At 40.1% G+C, this 16,132-nt stretch overlaps 1 protein-coding gene across 1 annotated transcript in view; it reads left to right on the top strand.

The window, feature by feature from the left end:
• Positions 1-15,896, top strand: part of IRS1 (insulin receptor substrate 1) — a 70,159-nt gene extending 54,263 nt beyond the window's left edge. Inside the window, exon 2 of the mRNA XM_011951927.1 lies at positions 14,692-15,896. The gene's annotated coding sequence lies outside the window, so the exon portion shown is untranslated. The remainder of the gene's footprint in view (positions 1-14,691) is intronic.
• Positions 15,897-16,132: the final 236 nt, after the last annotated feature.

The raw sequence follows: 16,132 nt of genomic DNA, 5'->3' as shown, positions 1-16,132 counted from the left end.
TAGCCAGGATGGTCTCGATCTCCTGACCTCGTGATCCTCCCGTCTCAGCCTCCCAAAGTGCTGGGATTACAGGCTTGAGCCACCGCGCCCGGCCGGGAATGCCTGTTTCTTTTTGGTTCTGTCACTTTTGAGCTAACGTACGTGGCCCTACCTCAGTTCCTCCTAACTGAGCCTCTCTGGTGTCAGAGTCACCCGCATTGATTTTGTAAAGAGATAGAAATGTATTGGGTCACAGTTTCGATCCCTCTTCCCTCCCCCGTGCATCTGCCTCTGTCACTCGGCCTTCCTTTCTCCTTAGCCTGAACACTAAGCAGGGTTTTTAAACAAAATACCCGTGTGGAGTCTTTTAAGGAATTCTAACTACTGTAGTTTCCGCCAATGTCCTCTTTGCAGTCATCCAAATCTGTATTGTTCAAGAGCCCTGGGGGCAGAAGTTTCTCATTCTTCTCTAGTTAACTCTTACAAAACCTTATCCACCTGGAAAATTTCCTTCATGTTTTAATTCAAAACTTTTTCTGCAGTCGAAGCCCATTCAACCTATAGACATGGCTTGTAGCCTCCTTATTGGCCCTCAACTAAGCCCTCTTAGTATTCGTTTACAGTAATTAAATAGTAGGTTTCCTGCTTCCTTTTTGGTTCTTTACTACTTTGCCACTGAGAGTGTGGTCCTCAGACCCCCAGCCTTGGGGTTACTTGTAAGCTGGTTAGAAAGGCAGAATCTTAGATCCCACCCCAAATGTAATGAGGCAGAGTCTGCATTTTTAACAAAACCCCCAGGAGATCCTAAGCACATTTAAGTTAGAGAAGTGCTACTTTATTCCATATCCTTATAATCTGGATATTTTCTCTGTGCTTTTCTTTAGTATGGCTTAACAGTGGACACTAAAGCTAGACATGGTCCTATATTGATGACTTGGACATTACCAAATATAGTGGAAATGTTTTTGCAAGTATTTATGTGCCTCAACTTCCTGTTAATTTAATACCCATGATATTAAAACATTTTGAACTAAATTTGATGTGTATTCTTCCTTTACAATACATTTGTAGTCACTGACGACATTTTTGGGTCTTTTTTACTGCTATATGTTTACCCCCCTCACCTGTGGAAGTCTCCATTTTTTAATTTAGTGATTTGGCAGCTAAGAATCTTCTTTGGCGCTTATATTGAATATCACCTTGTTTTCTGTCTTTTGTTAGGATCTTTCTGTTTCTCTAAATAGTTATGCTGTTAAGATTTCACTGATTTGGGAGTGAGGAGACCCCTTAGTCTCACCCCAGTGCTACTACTAACAAGTTGCATGAACTCAGACAACTCATTTAATGATTCTAAGTCAGCAATACCATACAATCAAGGAAACCCTCATAATACCAGGCCTGGGACTTTTTGATTGCTCTGTCCATATTAATTAATGAGCTTTTTATGGGGTGACTTGGTCATGTGGTGGATGCTGCCTGTAGAAATGAGAACAGGGCATTTAAAACAAACACTGGAATAACTCATCCAGGTGCATCTTTTGGTTAGTCATCAGTCCATCTTCCCACTTTTATAGAACTCTCAGGTGGGAAAAATGGACTAAGTTGAATTTTTGTTCAGTTTTCATTTTATTTCTTGGATCTATCTCTGGAAAAAGTGCAAGTAAACCACTAAATTGTCGAAGGCAGAGGAAAGAGGCCACCATGGAGAAGGGTCCCAGCTTATTGACTTATGGCAAATGGTTCTCAAGTCAACTTCCTATTGACTTTTTCTAACTATGCATTGGAGAGGTGGGAAATTAGCAAGGACTTAGCAATCCTCCCATCTCTGCTCAAGAGTACTTGGGAAGGTCCTTGTTTCTGCTAGAAATTCCCACAAAGAGAATGCCAGAAGAAATGATGTGGGGCAAGTCAGTGGCTGTGTTTAGGGGCCCTGGTGAGTATTGCTGATGGTTGGGAGTGAAGAGAATTCAGGAAGGAAGAAAACTATCTCTAAAGGGGTAAGGCTTTCCAAGGACATTTGCCTGGCCACAGCTCTTCCTTATATTGTTACAGAAGGAAAGCGTGGAGAAACCAAATGAACAAGTAGGCCATGGCCGGCTTGTGACATACAATAATTTTATGGGGAAGAAAAGCTTCAGGCAGTTTTTGAGGAAAATAAGCAGATTTCACCATAATGCTGTTAATTAAGTGTTAATTATAGCCTGTTGATGTTTGATAGTAAGGTGAAATTGTGTGGCTCCCTTTTATTTTGAAAGCATTTTGTCAGCGTCTCAGGCTATGGTCTAGGAAGAATAGAAGCTGTTGTTTTCTTGGTGTACTTTTGGACCTGGAGCAGCTCCTGTTGCTGTATTTAAGGAGGATCTGTTCTTCTTACCACTGCCTTAGGGTTCAATCTGAAAACCCTGGTATTTAACCACCTGGAAATCAACTTGTTCTGTTCATTGTCTAATTTTTAGAATCTGGAACCCTGTGTACTCACGGATAATGATATATGTGCCCTGCGTATCCTCCCTTTGCTGTTTTTTGTCAATATTAAATTTGGGGAAAGCAGACCTAAAAGCGTCTTCCTGAGAAGACATTTTAAACCACAGAAACAGCAACTACAATTTGTATCTCAGTCTTGGATTTGACTATTGGATTTTGTGTGTGTGTGTGTTTTGTTTTTTGATCATAAATTATCTTCCGAGGTGGGTGTGGATATTTATCTTATAAAGTAGAGAAAACCTCTATGAAACAGTGTTCTGATTTAGGAACAGCCTCTTAGAGAATAAAGTTAGTGGGTTTATTTTTTAAAGTCTACAAATTCTGGAACAGAGGGAATCTAATATTTCAGGTTTTTTTGTTTCTTTTTGTTTTGTTTTGTTGTTGTTTTGTTGTTGTTGTTGTTGCTTTGAGACAGAGTCTCACTCTGTTTCCCAGACTAGAGTTCAGTGGCTAGATCTCAGCTTGCTGCAACCTCCACCGCCTGGGTTCCAGTGATTCTTGCGCCTCAGCCTCCCAAGTAGCTGGGATTACAAATGTGCACCACCACGCCTGGCAAAGTTTTGTATTTTTAATAGATATGGGGTTTCATCATTTGGCCAAGCTGGTCTTGAACTCCTAAGGCCGCATGTGATCTGCCCTCCTTGGCCTCTCAAAGTGCTGGTATTACAGGTGTAAGCCACCACGCCCGGCCCTTGAGGATTTTTTTTTTTTTTTGACTCTCAGAGATTTCAGGGCAATGAGCGTGATGAATGGGTCGTGTAAGTAATGTGTCTCCTTGTTCACTGCAGCCTAATCTCATTATCTCCCTGAACTTTGCAAATGATTGTGAAACCAGGTATTTTCTGCATTTTGTTAAACTGTTAATTTGTTGCAGTAGGCTGTCCACTGTGTTGTAATGTGTCTAGTAGTATTCCAGGCCCTTACCCATTAGAAGCCAGAAGCATCTCTCCCCCGCCACCCCATCCCGGTTGTGACAACTAGAAATATCTGCAGACATTGCCAGACGTTCCCTGTGGGGCAAAGTGTTTTCACCCACACAAATTGAGAACCACTGCTACCCTAGAGATTTAACGAAATGCTTGGAGAGTAGAGGGTGTCTGCAAAGAGAAGTCGGTTGAGCCTCACAAGCATGTTTCTGCCAAAGGCCAGATGGATGGCTTCTGTCTGGCCCTTCCATGGGCCTGAAGGTTACCCCATTTATCTCCCTTGGGACTGCAGTCCCCTCAGAGTCTCTTAGTTTGGGCTGTTATTACAAAATTGAGTTGATGGTGGCTTAAACAACACACATTTATTTCTCACAGTTCTGGAGGTGGGGGAGTCCAAGAATGAGGCACCACAGACCCTGGTTTGGTGTGCCCTCTTCCTGGTTTGTGATGGCCGTCTCCTCATTGTAGCCTCTTGTGATAGAGAGCAGAAAGCAAGCTCTCATGTTTCATCATAAGGGCACTTATCCCACCCATGAGGGCTCCACCCTCATGACTTAATTACCTGCCAAAGGCCCCACCTCCTAATGACCAGCAGGTTGAGGGTTAGGATCTCAACATATAAATTGCAAGGAAAGGCACGTTTCAGTCCATAACAGTCAGTATAAATATTTCTTAATGATGGTTCCTTAGCTAAAAGTTGTCACTACCTGTTTATTAAGAATGGGGCACAACAGTCCATGGGGAGCTGCTTTTAGCTCAGCCAGACAGGCAGCTCAACACTGCAATAATGTGATATGCAGTTTCATTTAAGAATGCTGTTATGGGCTGGGCACGGTGGCTCACACCTGCAATCCCAGCACTTTGGGAGGTGGAGGCGGGTGGATCATCGGAGGTCAGGAGTTTGAGACCAACCTACCCAACATAGTGAAACCCCGTCTCTACTAAAAGTACAAAAATTAGCCAGGCGTGGTGGTGCGCACCTGTACTCTCAGCTACTCAGGAGGCTGAGGCAGGAGAATCGCTGCAACCTGGGAGGCAGAGGTTGCAGTAAGCTGAGATCACACCACTGCATTCCAGCCTGGTTGACAGAGCAAGACTCTGTCTCAAAAAAGAAAGAAAGAAAAAAAAAGAATGCTGTTAGGGAACTTTTAAGCAAGAGGCTTTTTCCACATTAAAAAGAAAGAGGCTGAAATGTCAGATAATGGAGAAAATAGAGAGGGGCAGGAACGAAGTGGAAGTAAGACTTGAAAGATGAAAGCAAAGGACCAGGAGCTTTGGGGTCAGGAGGTGAAAGGTCGGCCCCTCTTTGTCAACTGGAAAAATTTTGCCTCTTTACACAAGGCAGTAAAGAAGTGTTTGCAGTCAGTTAGAAATTTGCACCATTGTCTGCCTCAGTGACCTTAGAGCTGCAAGCAGCGGATGCATTATCAATTATTTTAGATTATCTTTCTGAGATTTTCCCCCCTCCTCTTCCAGCTGCCAACGATTAGATGTGCATCTGGCAGCAATTTCAGTTTTTCGTCAAGTTACTCAGGCAGCATTGACTGGCTAGATCACACTCCTGTTCAGTTCCTTCAGATGAGAGATTGGGGAAAAGAATTTGGAAACAAAAGCCACCCAATTCCCTGCCCCCACCCCCAACAATTATAAACATGCTTTAGAACCTAGAAATAATGTCTAAGAGTCTCACTGAACACCCATTTAAGGATATTCATGTGATTTCTTTGTAAATACTTTCAGTAGTATTAGAAGTCTTTCATTAGCAGACTTAGAAAGAGTAGGGGACTTCAAACTTCTGATTTTTTTCAAGCAATAAAAGTGGCCTTTCTGATATTTCTGTAGACGGCATTCATTTGAGATCTTCCCCGTTGTGGGTGACTGCTATTGTCTCGATACTGAATTTGTCCTCTTGCCTGTGTAGGTAGACAGGTTCTTGTATAACATTGTATTACAAATCATATCTTTAGCCCTACTACTGCTGTGACTTTTACTTTTTCTTTTTGTTCTGGCATTTTCCCATTCCTCCTTTCTGAAATAACTTTGTCCTCTCTTCGCAAGATGCATCCTCATTTTGGCTTCAGATTCAATCCTTGCCTAGCATTTGGTTGGTGGAGTCATCCATGCTTGCTAGTTCCACCACAGTGTTTTTGGCTGGTGTGTTTTCAGGTATCAGGAAAAGATGTGGGATCCAAGGGTTTCTAGTTCTTCGTAACAGTAGTTACACTAAGAGCTAATGATTGAGGGCTTATTATGTGTCAGGCACAATGATAAGAAAATGTCATGTATTATCTCATTTAATCTCAATGATAACCCTGTGAAAAGGGCAATGCTCTCCTGTGTTACAGATGAAAACATTTGGGATTTTGGAGGGTGAGCAACTTGCCTGAAATCACAGAGAAAAGAACAGTGAGAGATGGGATAATGGAACTTGTCTTAGTTTCCTTTCAAATTTTAATTCAGAAATAAGTTTTGACTTAAACAAAATTATCAGTCTTTAAAAAGTATGACAGCCATGTAATAGCTCCATCTTCATTCTGAAAATAACCTTTTTTGGGGTTGAATTCCCTAAAGTACATTTTTTAATTCAAAATCACATGCAGGTTACTCACTTGTCACTCAGAAAGAGGCAACTCCAGGGAAACACACATTTATTGCATTATTGCTTTACTGTAAGCAACAGTTCATAGCTTTCTCTTGAATTCATCAGGCTAATTAATATGGTTCCTGCCTATGTATGGCCTTCTGAAATCTAAGATGAATGGTATGCTTTTCCTTGCTCCTTTTACATTGACTTTTGTTTAAGAATTACTATCATAGCCCAGAAATCTTTATGACTTGCATTTCCATAACAAATATTCTTCAGGTAAAGCAAATGAGAATTGTGGGTCAAATACATTTGAAATATGCTGCCATATACTTATATTATAATCAGTTTCAATTGGTTTCAGAGAGGGAGTGCTTTTTCAATAGTTAGACCACTTTGTTTTTTTTTTTTTAAAGAACAGTTCACTTCAAAGAATCCCAGATCAAATTCTTCTCAATATTTTCCCCCGGATATTTTCCTCAAAGCAAAAAGGAAAACAGCGGCTAAACCTTTTTTGCTTCTGTAAGATGATGGCTTCCTGGAGAGGTTCCTTAGATCAGGGGTCTCCAACCTTTTTTGCACCAGGGACAGGTTTCATGGAAGACAGTTTTTCCATGGCTGGGGGTGGGGGGATGAATGGTTTCATCAGGCATTCTTTTCTCATAAGGAGCATATGCAACCTAGATTCCTTGCATACACGGTTCATGATAGGGGTCACACTCCTGTGAGAATCTAATGCCGCTGCTGATCTGACAGGAAGCAGAGTTCAGGTGGTTATGCTCATCCACCATTCACCTCTTGCTGTGGAGCCTGGTTCCTACCAGGCCATGGATCTCTACTGGTCCACAGCCTGGGACCTGAGGACCCCTGCCTTAGATGTATGTTGTAGGGAAAATCTACTGAGCTTGAGCCTGCCCCTACTAGGAACTATTGGGAGTGGCATTGTCCTCTGTTAGGCCTGTTTAGGAATCAGAAAAACTTATGGGAAGATCATGGTGCCACAGCTGAGGTACCTCATGCTTGTTTTGGAAGATGCTTGCTCAATTCAGTAGATTTTTCTTACATGACCAAGTTCTTCCATAAAGTCAACCACAACCCATACTATCGGGGACTCCAGCTAAAACTTGCGGTGAGTAGGAAATAGATTAAACACAGGTTTTCCCACTTCTCTAGCTGCCAAAAGTGATGTCAATGGTGTTAATGATTCTTACCTCAGTTCGCTGCAGACCAGGGATGTCTATGCAAATGCTTGTTCAGTGCCTGATTCCTGGGCTATTATGGAAAAACTGATGATGGTTGAGAAACAATTGGGTAGTCAGACAGTTACTCAAATGTAAAATCAGACGCTTGCTTTCTTGAAGCAAATGGACTCCAGGGAGAGGGCAAAGAATGAGATATCTATTAGTTTTTAACGAAAAGTAAAGGCAGTGAAAATAGGGTCTGCCTGATTCCCTTTTGTCTAATTATAGAAACAGTATTGGACACAATTTTCACCATCCATACACTAAATGAAGTTGTGATTGTAATGTAAGTCTACTGGTTTGTATCAAAGCCAGACCTATAAAACCTGTATCCTGTAATCTGATCATTACAAACAAAACCCAAAACCCAGAAGTGATGTGAAATTACAATAGAAACCTCAGAACTGAAATGCAATTTCTGTGAGTGAAAAGACGCTGCAGAAATAGTGCTCATGAAAGCAGAAGGAAGACATTAGTGTGACATTCTCACTTGGTAGAGACTATTCTGCCATATTACCTTCATGTCTTTTCGTAACAGGTTTATTTTGGTTGAACTCTGTTAAAATTAAAGCTTCCTGGCTGGGCGCGGTGGCCCACACCTGTAATCCCAGCACTTTGAGAGGCCGAGGCGGGTGGATCACCTGAGGTTGGGAGTTCGAGACCAGCCTGGCCAACATGGTGAAACCCGTCTTTACTAAAGATACAAAAATTAGCCACGTGTGGTGGTGTGCACCTGTAATCCCAGCTGCTCGGGAGGCTGAGGCAGGAGAATTGCTTGAACCCAGGAGCAGGAGGTTGCAGTGAGCCGAGATGACACCATTGCACTCCTGCCTGGGTGACAGAGTGAGACTCTGTCTCAAAAAAAAAACAGAAAAGAAAAGAAAAAATTAAATCTTTTTGCCTGAGAGTACATGTGGTCTTTTTTTGTTTTTTGTTTTTTTTCCTGAGTCCTTTTACCTTGAATCTGTCATGTACATAGGACAAACTATAGTATTGGTAAAAGAGAGATTGGAAACATTTTGATTTATATTTGAGGGGAGGAGCTGTTATGGTCTTAACCTCATTTTCTTTATCAGCATGTTTCCTGTTAATGAAGAGAATGGGAAATAACGGAAGTGGATATTCTTTGGCTTAAAAGATGTATTAGTATTTATTCAGATGTCCTTAATATATCATTGACAGACTACTTTTAATTACTGAGAATTAAATGTTGTTTTAGTCTGTCTTCTCCACAAATTTCTAACCATCCTGAAAAGTTTCCAGAATCTCCTTCTGCCTTTGGTAGCTGGGGAAGGAGAAATTCACGGGACTGACAGAATTCAGCCCGGTAGCCTCAGCCAGAGCTGACAGACTTGATGGTCGCCTTTTGGTCTTCTTTTTTTTTTTTTTCATAATGCGTGTGCCTTTCTTCATTGGTGGTCTCCTGAAGTCACCAGCCCTGCCAGAAGCTCTTTCACTGGGACAAAAGGGGAACTGGAGCGAGATGGCCTCTCACATGTTGGCAACTCTCCCTGAATTTTCTTCCTTGGCAACCCTGCACACTGGAAGGTCTGGCCAGCAACCTTGTTATTTTCACCAGCCCTCTCCCATGTGACTTGCACCAGGCAAAAGTGCTATTTAAGCAGCTCCATTAAAGCACTGACTTGGCTGGTTGGCTTACCCTTTGCCATTTAAGACCACAAAACCAAGTCTTTCCAGCTCAATCCTGGCTTACTTTAAAAGAAGTTGGTTTCCTTTCTTTAACTAAAATGGCTTTCTCCTTTCAACATCCAAGTAGCAAACATGTTGGTCTTACCTCTAACTTTAGCTCAGTCTTCACTTGATGTGTGTGAGTATGATCTGAAGGCTTTAGAGTTGAGAATTGAGAATTCACTGGTTAGTTTTCTCCTTTTCCAAGCTTCAGCTTGCCCCCATACTTCCCAGCTGTCCCTTGTAAAGAACGGAGAGATTATCCCATGTCCCAGACTTTAGAGGCTCTCTGGATTTAGCTCTTCTTTTTGTATCAGCAATATGACCATAGCTAATAGCACTAGGCCAGGAGAATGCAGCTTACTCCTGTGCTACTAACTCAAATGCTAGAACCAAGGCTTTAAGCTGAGAAATTCCTTTAATAAGTGTTTCACAGTCTATCCATAGGTCAGTGGTCGTTTTTATTCACCTGAGATTTTATAGTGGGATTTTATTGAGGTATGAATTTGAATGAGGAACACCCATCTATTACCAGAACTATAAAGGTATTTGAGACTGCTGATAATATGTGTGTGTGTGTGTGTGTGTTTACTGGGCTCATTTGTCAGATTCAGGTATGCTGAATGTGTGTGTTGTAAGGTGCTTTATTAATATGCATTCTAGAAGACATGATTTGCTTCCAGTTAGTGGTACTGTGAATTAAGTGTATTAGCAGTGAGGTAACTGAAGAAATGAATTGTGGTAGGAGGGAAGGGTATGCAGTTTAATGTAATTGTGTGAAATAAGAAATCAACAGACGGGGGAAGACAGAATAGAGAGAGGTCACAGGCATCACTATCAGAATCTTGCAAGGTACAGAGCTACCCACTGACCCCTCTGCTCTCGTGAAGGGAATCTTTTCTAACCTGAGAGGAATCCTTCTGCTCTCCTGGCTCTTCCAAATATTTTGCCTGTGCCATTCCTTTAAATACTGAGGCTTTTGGAAACTAAAGCCATGGAGCCAGAAGATTTTCCTACTTTCAAATTCCTACTCTCCCCATATTATACAATGCATTGGGATGATGAGAATGGGATGGAATACCAGGAGGCTTTAAAAAGTTGGATAACATTTCAAAAAAATTTCTCATCATGGATTTTTAAGAATGGGAACGATCAAAGTATGATTAAAACAGTATTTTCCTCTCCTACTTAGACTTTTTTCGGGGACATTAAATGTAGCATTTTAAAAGTTCAAATCCTTTAAGTGGATTGTGAAATTACCACCACAGCTGAGTAGTGATTTTCCTGGTGGCAGGGAATATAAGTCATGTTTATTCCTTCTTTACATCTTCCTGTATTTTATACATTTTCTGTATTATATTCAAGATATATTTTTTAAAAAACACAGCTGTTTGTGTTAACTGAAAGCGAAATATGCTGTTTTGATTCATTTCTTTAAGTGGAGGAATTTAATTTATATGAATTTTCTACTTCCGTCCACAATATAAGATTTCAAACAATGACCTCTATTGAAAAAAAAAGTCATCACTACAGTCATTTTTTTAAAGCACAGTTGGATAAGGAAGAGTTACTTTCTAACAATTTAGTATATGACAGTAGCCAAGAAACTTAGAATATTTTACTCTTATTTCCCTAGTAAAAGTAGAAACGACTAGCAATGCCCCAACTAGATTTTTATTACTATATTGCACTTGATTTAACATATTGGCAAGAAGTTTCAAAACATATGAATACAGGATAAAAACATTTGTCAATTGTTTTGACCAAGAATGCATTGCTGAAAGTGTACAGACCTTTCCCTCATACTTATACCCTCGTGCTGTTTCCAGCTGCTTTCCCAGTAAAATGATCAGTAAGCTGAGACAATGTAAAAGGAAGCAAAGCCTTTATTTGTTTTTCAGCTATTGTAGGCATAGTTTAAGTCGGTAGAACCCAGAAGATGTAAATTCCTACTAGACGCAATAATGCAATAATCCATAGGTCTCAAGTTGCATTGCTCAAGTGTTGACTTATTTGATAATGCTTTAAAAATTACATTTTTCATTACTGGCAACAGGATTAGGTGGGTTTTATCCTACGAGAATATACACGCAGAGGGGCATAGTAGATACTGATGTGGTGATGAAATTTTGTCAAAATGTAATTTCCTGCTACTAAATCTCATGACAGGTGCATTGTATTTCTGCCTTCAGAAGTTACTCCCCAATGATGTAACCAGAGAGAATGTATTGTAGGAACATCACCACTTGATATTTGCAGTGTCTTCTCTTGAGGAAATGTTTTGCCTTTTGTTTCCAGTTTCTGCGTGTTACAAATGAATTTTTGCATTTGTAAAACTTTGTAGCAATATTTGCTACCTCTGGTCAGTCAATTGTCTCCTTTCAGTCAATTGAAGTGGTGTATATATAAAGTGTATTAAACATGTATGGCTATGCGGGCTTTTCCCCTGCTTTTTCCAGTCCTTATCATTGTATTTATGCTTACTGCATTGAATGACGGACTGCAATACCCTAGTATGGGCATTGCTTTTTTTCTTTTTTAAAAATATATTAAGTTGCGCAAATGTTTGCCTTTTTTGAGTGAGTTGCTTTATTCAAGTTCAGTCTTGCTTGATTGTGAGTGTGTGGAGCTAGGGAGATACAGACAGATGAACTTTAGTCTCATTAAGCTTGTGTTGAGGTCTGTCTCTAAAGTGAGGAGACTTCCTTACCAACAAACCCATCAGAGCAAGTGTTGTGTACAACTCTGCTTTTGGAACTTCAGTCTCGGAGCTCTTTGGCTTTAGATAATACCTCACTGGGAACTATTACCGAGCTTAGTCAGTCCCATTATTCACCATATTTGGCTCTTGAAGCTTTTTGGCTGTCTCCAAAGATCAAACATGTTCTCAGAGGGCTAAGACTGGCTACTATAGAGACTATTCAAAAGAATATGCCCAAGGCTGAGCAGGCATTCCAAAAATGCTGCAAACAATGGCTGCATGACTGGAATAAGTATGCAGCCCCCAAGGTGGCTGTTGTGAAGGACAGTTCTCACTGAAGGATGTCCATGTAGCTAAACTTTATGTGCATACACAGATACACACGTCCTGTACAAAGAAAAACAGGTGTGAACTTCAGACTTTCCCTTTATGTTTGTCCAGATCTCTACAGCCTGTTCCCATTGCCACCCCCTCGTCAGCATTGCCTCACACTTTTTACCGCTTACTTTCACTTTTTCATAGTCTCTGATGTTGAATGCCACCAACGGACAGCATTTGTGGCTGAGACAAGTGTTGATCAGGACTTCAGATAAGGGACTTTGAAAAGTAGTGTGCTAAGTAAGACTTTGGAAGGAAGGTATCAGTGGACCTGATAGGTCCGTTTATTCCCTGCCCTTTGAACATACTTGTGGATAATGACAGGGATCATTTCCAAGTGGCCCAAAGCAATAGATTTCAGCACCCAGTGAAGCCACGTTTTTTTCCCTCTCCTCAAAGGGCCCCGGGTCTCTGTCCTTATGCATCCATGCAGGTTGGTACGTGTGATGATAAAAGAGGGTACAGTGGTTCCTGTACAAAGCTGTTCACCCACCCCTTCTGGAGAAGAGCCAGATAGGAAATGAAAAACATACTATATGCCCTTTGCTTTTCCCCCATTTTATATTCCGCAGTTTGATTGTTTGTCACAAGTCCTTTAATATAAAGTATGGCCTTCCTGCCTAATTAGAGGCCCAGAGCTGTGAAGCTCTGTTAAGCACTAATCTAGAAATTCTAGTGGGAACATTCCTATATGCATTCAAGAGAAGCTTGACAGTCAGAAGGAGATCTGGAGCTTGTTGTGGGCAGTTTCCTAGCATACCAATGGCTTGTGAAGGGATGGGCTTTCCTTTCATTTGTAGACACCACACAGAGTAAATCCTGTTTCTCTGGCAAGTAAAGGGGCAAACTCGGAATGCTTTCATTTTTTGTTTGTTTTTACATTGGGATCGTCATGCCAAGTCTTCATTAGCCAGTTAAAAAAACAGTTTGTTTACCTGTCTTTTAGAGGCAGAGTTAATATTTAAAAATAAACAGAAATCTCCTAAAACTAGAGTCCTCATTTGGTAAACTTTCACTTATCAGAAAACCATTGCGTCATGAAGGATGACTGATCCCAGCCATGATCATTCCCTTCAAGAGGAGACAGAGGGAAAAAGATATTAGATTGGTCCAAAAGTAATTGTGGGTTTTGTAATTTCTTTTATGGCAAAAACCACAATTACTTTTGCACCAACCTAATATATTGGTCTACACTTATGTCGTGTGTATTTTGGAAGTTGTCGCTATCCTTGTAGGTGATGTGGATTATTACTGCTACATCTTGACCATATGTCAATGTAGCATGTCCTTGTTGTCTCTATAATTAGATAAAGACCTCTTAGCTTGTCATTCAAGGTTCTTCACCATCTACCTCAACCTACATTCGTAGACTTAATTCCTTCTATCCCTCCTTAGATATCTTGGGGTCCAATGAAGCCACTTCCTCTACTTGAGCCTGCTCACGGCTGCAATCTCACCCTGTAGGACCTTGTCATATGTTCTCAATGGGAAGTGTCCTTTTCCTTTTCATGTATTTTACTCCTATTTATTAAGTTCCGCTATGTGGCAAGCCTTATGTTATGTTCTGGGACTGCAACACTGAAGCAACACAGACATAATCCCTGTTTCCACCTCCCCAAATTATTCTTTTTCTTCCAAAACCAAGCCAGGTGTGTCAGTGAGGTGCTTCCCTTACACCCCCAGCTGGGAGGATTGTTTCTGTCCTCCACGTGTCTAGATCTGTTGCCCCCATGCATGTATCACAGCATGTACTGATGTCTACTTCACATGCCATGTATTTATGAACAGAACTTGCCTTCCTTTCTGGAATTACTAAAAGGCAGAGTTTCCAATAGAATTCAACTCTCTACAATTCCTAGTATTTAGTGCAACCATGTACTCATTCAACAAGTATTTCTTATTTACTCTCTGCTAAATACCCTATGGTGCACTCTATAGATACTGATATTTATAGATAAGTTTTGAATGCATGAAAAATAAGGACCTCTAAAAGACTATGTAATGTAATCCTTGAGTAAAAGATGCTCTGTGAGATTGAAAAAGAGTCTTCACTCTGAAGGAGAATCATGGATAGTGCCCCTTTAAAATTTACCTTCTTGACTTGCGAAGAAGAAATGCTGTGCTTCTGCCTAAATAACTTATTTCTATTAGACGTAAATCTGAATCCTTTTGTTTTCTTATTTAATCATTAAGTAGGTCTGTTTTGCTTGGGTCTCCCTTTGCATCTAAAATTCTCATGTCAAACAGTGTTTGTGCACATTAAAAATTGATTTCCGATCCTGTCACGTGAAGCTCTGCAACTCTGCAGCTGACTTTTAACCAGAGGGAGATGGAACACAGACTGACTACAACCCGCTCATACTGGATGGTCATTTTACATAGCAACTATAATGTATGTTTTTGCTTCCATCACAACACCAAAGAATTTTCTATTTTTCCTTTGCTAAACCTCTGAAACATCCAGCTCATGTTGATTTGTTTACAGATTCCACATTGATGACTTTTAGTTAGTGATTTCTTTAGACTCTTGCATTTTGAAATAAATAAAAAGCTAAATACAGTTTGTTGATTGTATTTAGGTGGACAGTACTATTTGTTCCTGTAATTTCAGTTTATACGACACTGCTCCTTGTAAAAGAAACGTTCTGAAATAGTGATTGTGCAGTTTGAGATGCCTGTGGTGATGAATTCTTTCGTTTTTCTTTTCAGAATGAAGACCTAAATGACCTCAGCAAATCCTCCTCTAACTCATGGGTACCCAGACTCTAAATATTTCACGATTCACAACTAGGACCTCATATCTTCCTCATCGGTAGATGGTACGATGCATCCATTTCAGTTTGTTTACTTTATCCAATCCTCAGGATTTTATTGACTGAACTGCACGTTCTATATTGTGCCAAGCAAAAAAAAAAAAAAAAGAGCACTGTGACACCAGAACAAGGAGTCTGCATAAACTTCATCTTCAACCTTAAGGACTTAGCTGGCTACAATGAGCTGATGTGCCCACCACCGTGTCATGAGAGAATGGGTTTACTCTCAATGCATTTACAAGATCCATTTCATCTGCTGCTGAAACTGTACAACAAAGCATCATTGTAAATTATTTCATACAAAACTGTTCACGTTGGGTGGAGAGAGTATTAAATATTTAACATAGGTTTTGATTTATATGTGTAATTTTTTTAATGAAAATGTAACTTCTCTTACAGCACATCTTTTTTTGGATGTGGGATGGAGATATACAATGTTCTGTTGTAAAGAGTGGAGCAAATGCTTAAAACAAGGCTTAAAAGAGTAGAATAGGGTATGATCCTTGTTTTTAAGATTGTAATTCAGAAAAAATAATATAAGAATCATAGTGCCATAGATGGTCCTCAATTGTATAGTTATATTTGCTGATACTATCTCTTGTAATATAAATCTGATGTTGAGCTGAGTTCCTTATAAGAAGTACTCTTAATTTTGTATTTTTTCCTATAAGACAATAGGCCATGTTAATTAAACTGAAGAAGGATATATTTGACTGGGTGTTTTTAAGTGTCAGCTTAAAATTGGCAATTGAATGGAAGCAAAATTATAAGAAGAGGAAATCAAAGTCTTCCATTGTATATATTGTAAAGAGAAGGAGATGGGTGATTCCTTCAAATCAAAAAGTGTCTTTGGAATGAACAATGTGGGTGTTTGTAAATTCTGGAAATGTCTTTCTATTCATAATAAACTAGATACTGTTGATCTTTTCTTCTCTCCCTCCCCCCACCACTTCTGTAAGTTTCCACTCTATTCCCACCATTTTTTTTCTGTGCACACATTATGATATATTTCATTTCCTGCATTGTCTTGAGAAAGATGATAAGACAAGTGAGGTCTTGCTAACCAGAAATTAAAATTCCAGAAAGTGTTCTGCATTATGACCAGGGCTACGTGTCACTTTCCCTAAGACCCTTACCTTATCTCGTATTTTTTGAGAACTTCCAGTGTTACATTATTTAACTGAATGTAATTGGCCCATTTGCCTTGGTGGGTGCTGGCCTATTAGTGATTAGTTAATAACACACAGTATACAGAGAGCACATAAAAGCTTAATGATCTGCTACTGAAACATCTAGCCAGCAGTGAAAATGTTAATTCTTTTCTTGTTTGGAAAGTA

The sequence above is a fragment of the Colobus angolensis genome, unplaced genomic scaffold (genome assembly GCF_000951035.1).
Source record: "Colobus angolensis palliatus isolate OR3802 unplaced genomic scaffold, Cang.pa_1.0 Scaffold33, whole genome shotgun sequence".
Classification (NCBI taxonomy): Eukaryota; Metazoa; Chordata; class Mammalia; order Primates; family Cercopithecidae; genus Colobus; species Colobus angolensis.
This window is presented reverse-complemented; position numbering and strand designations above follow the sequence as displayed.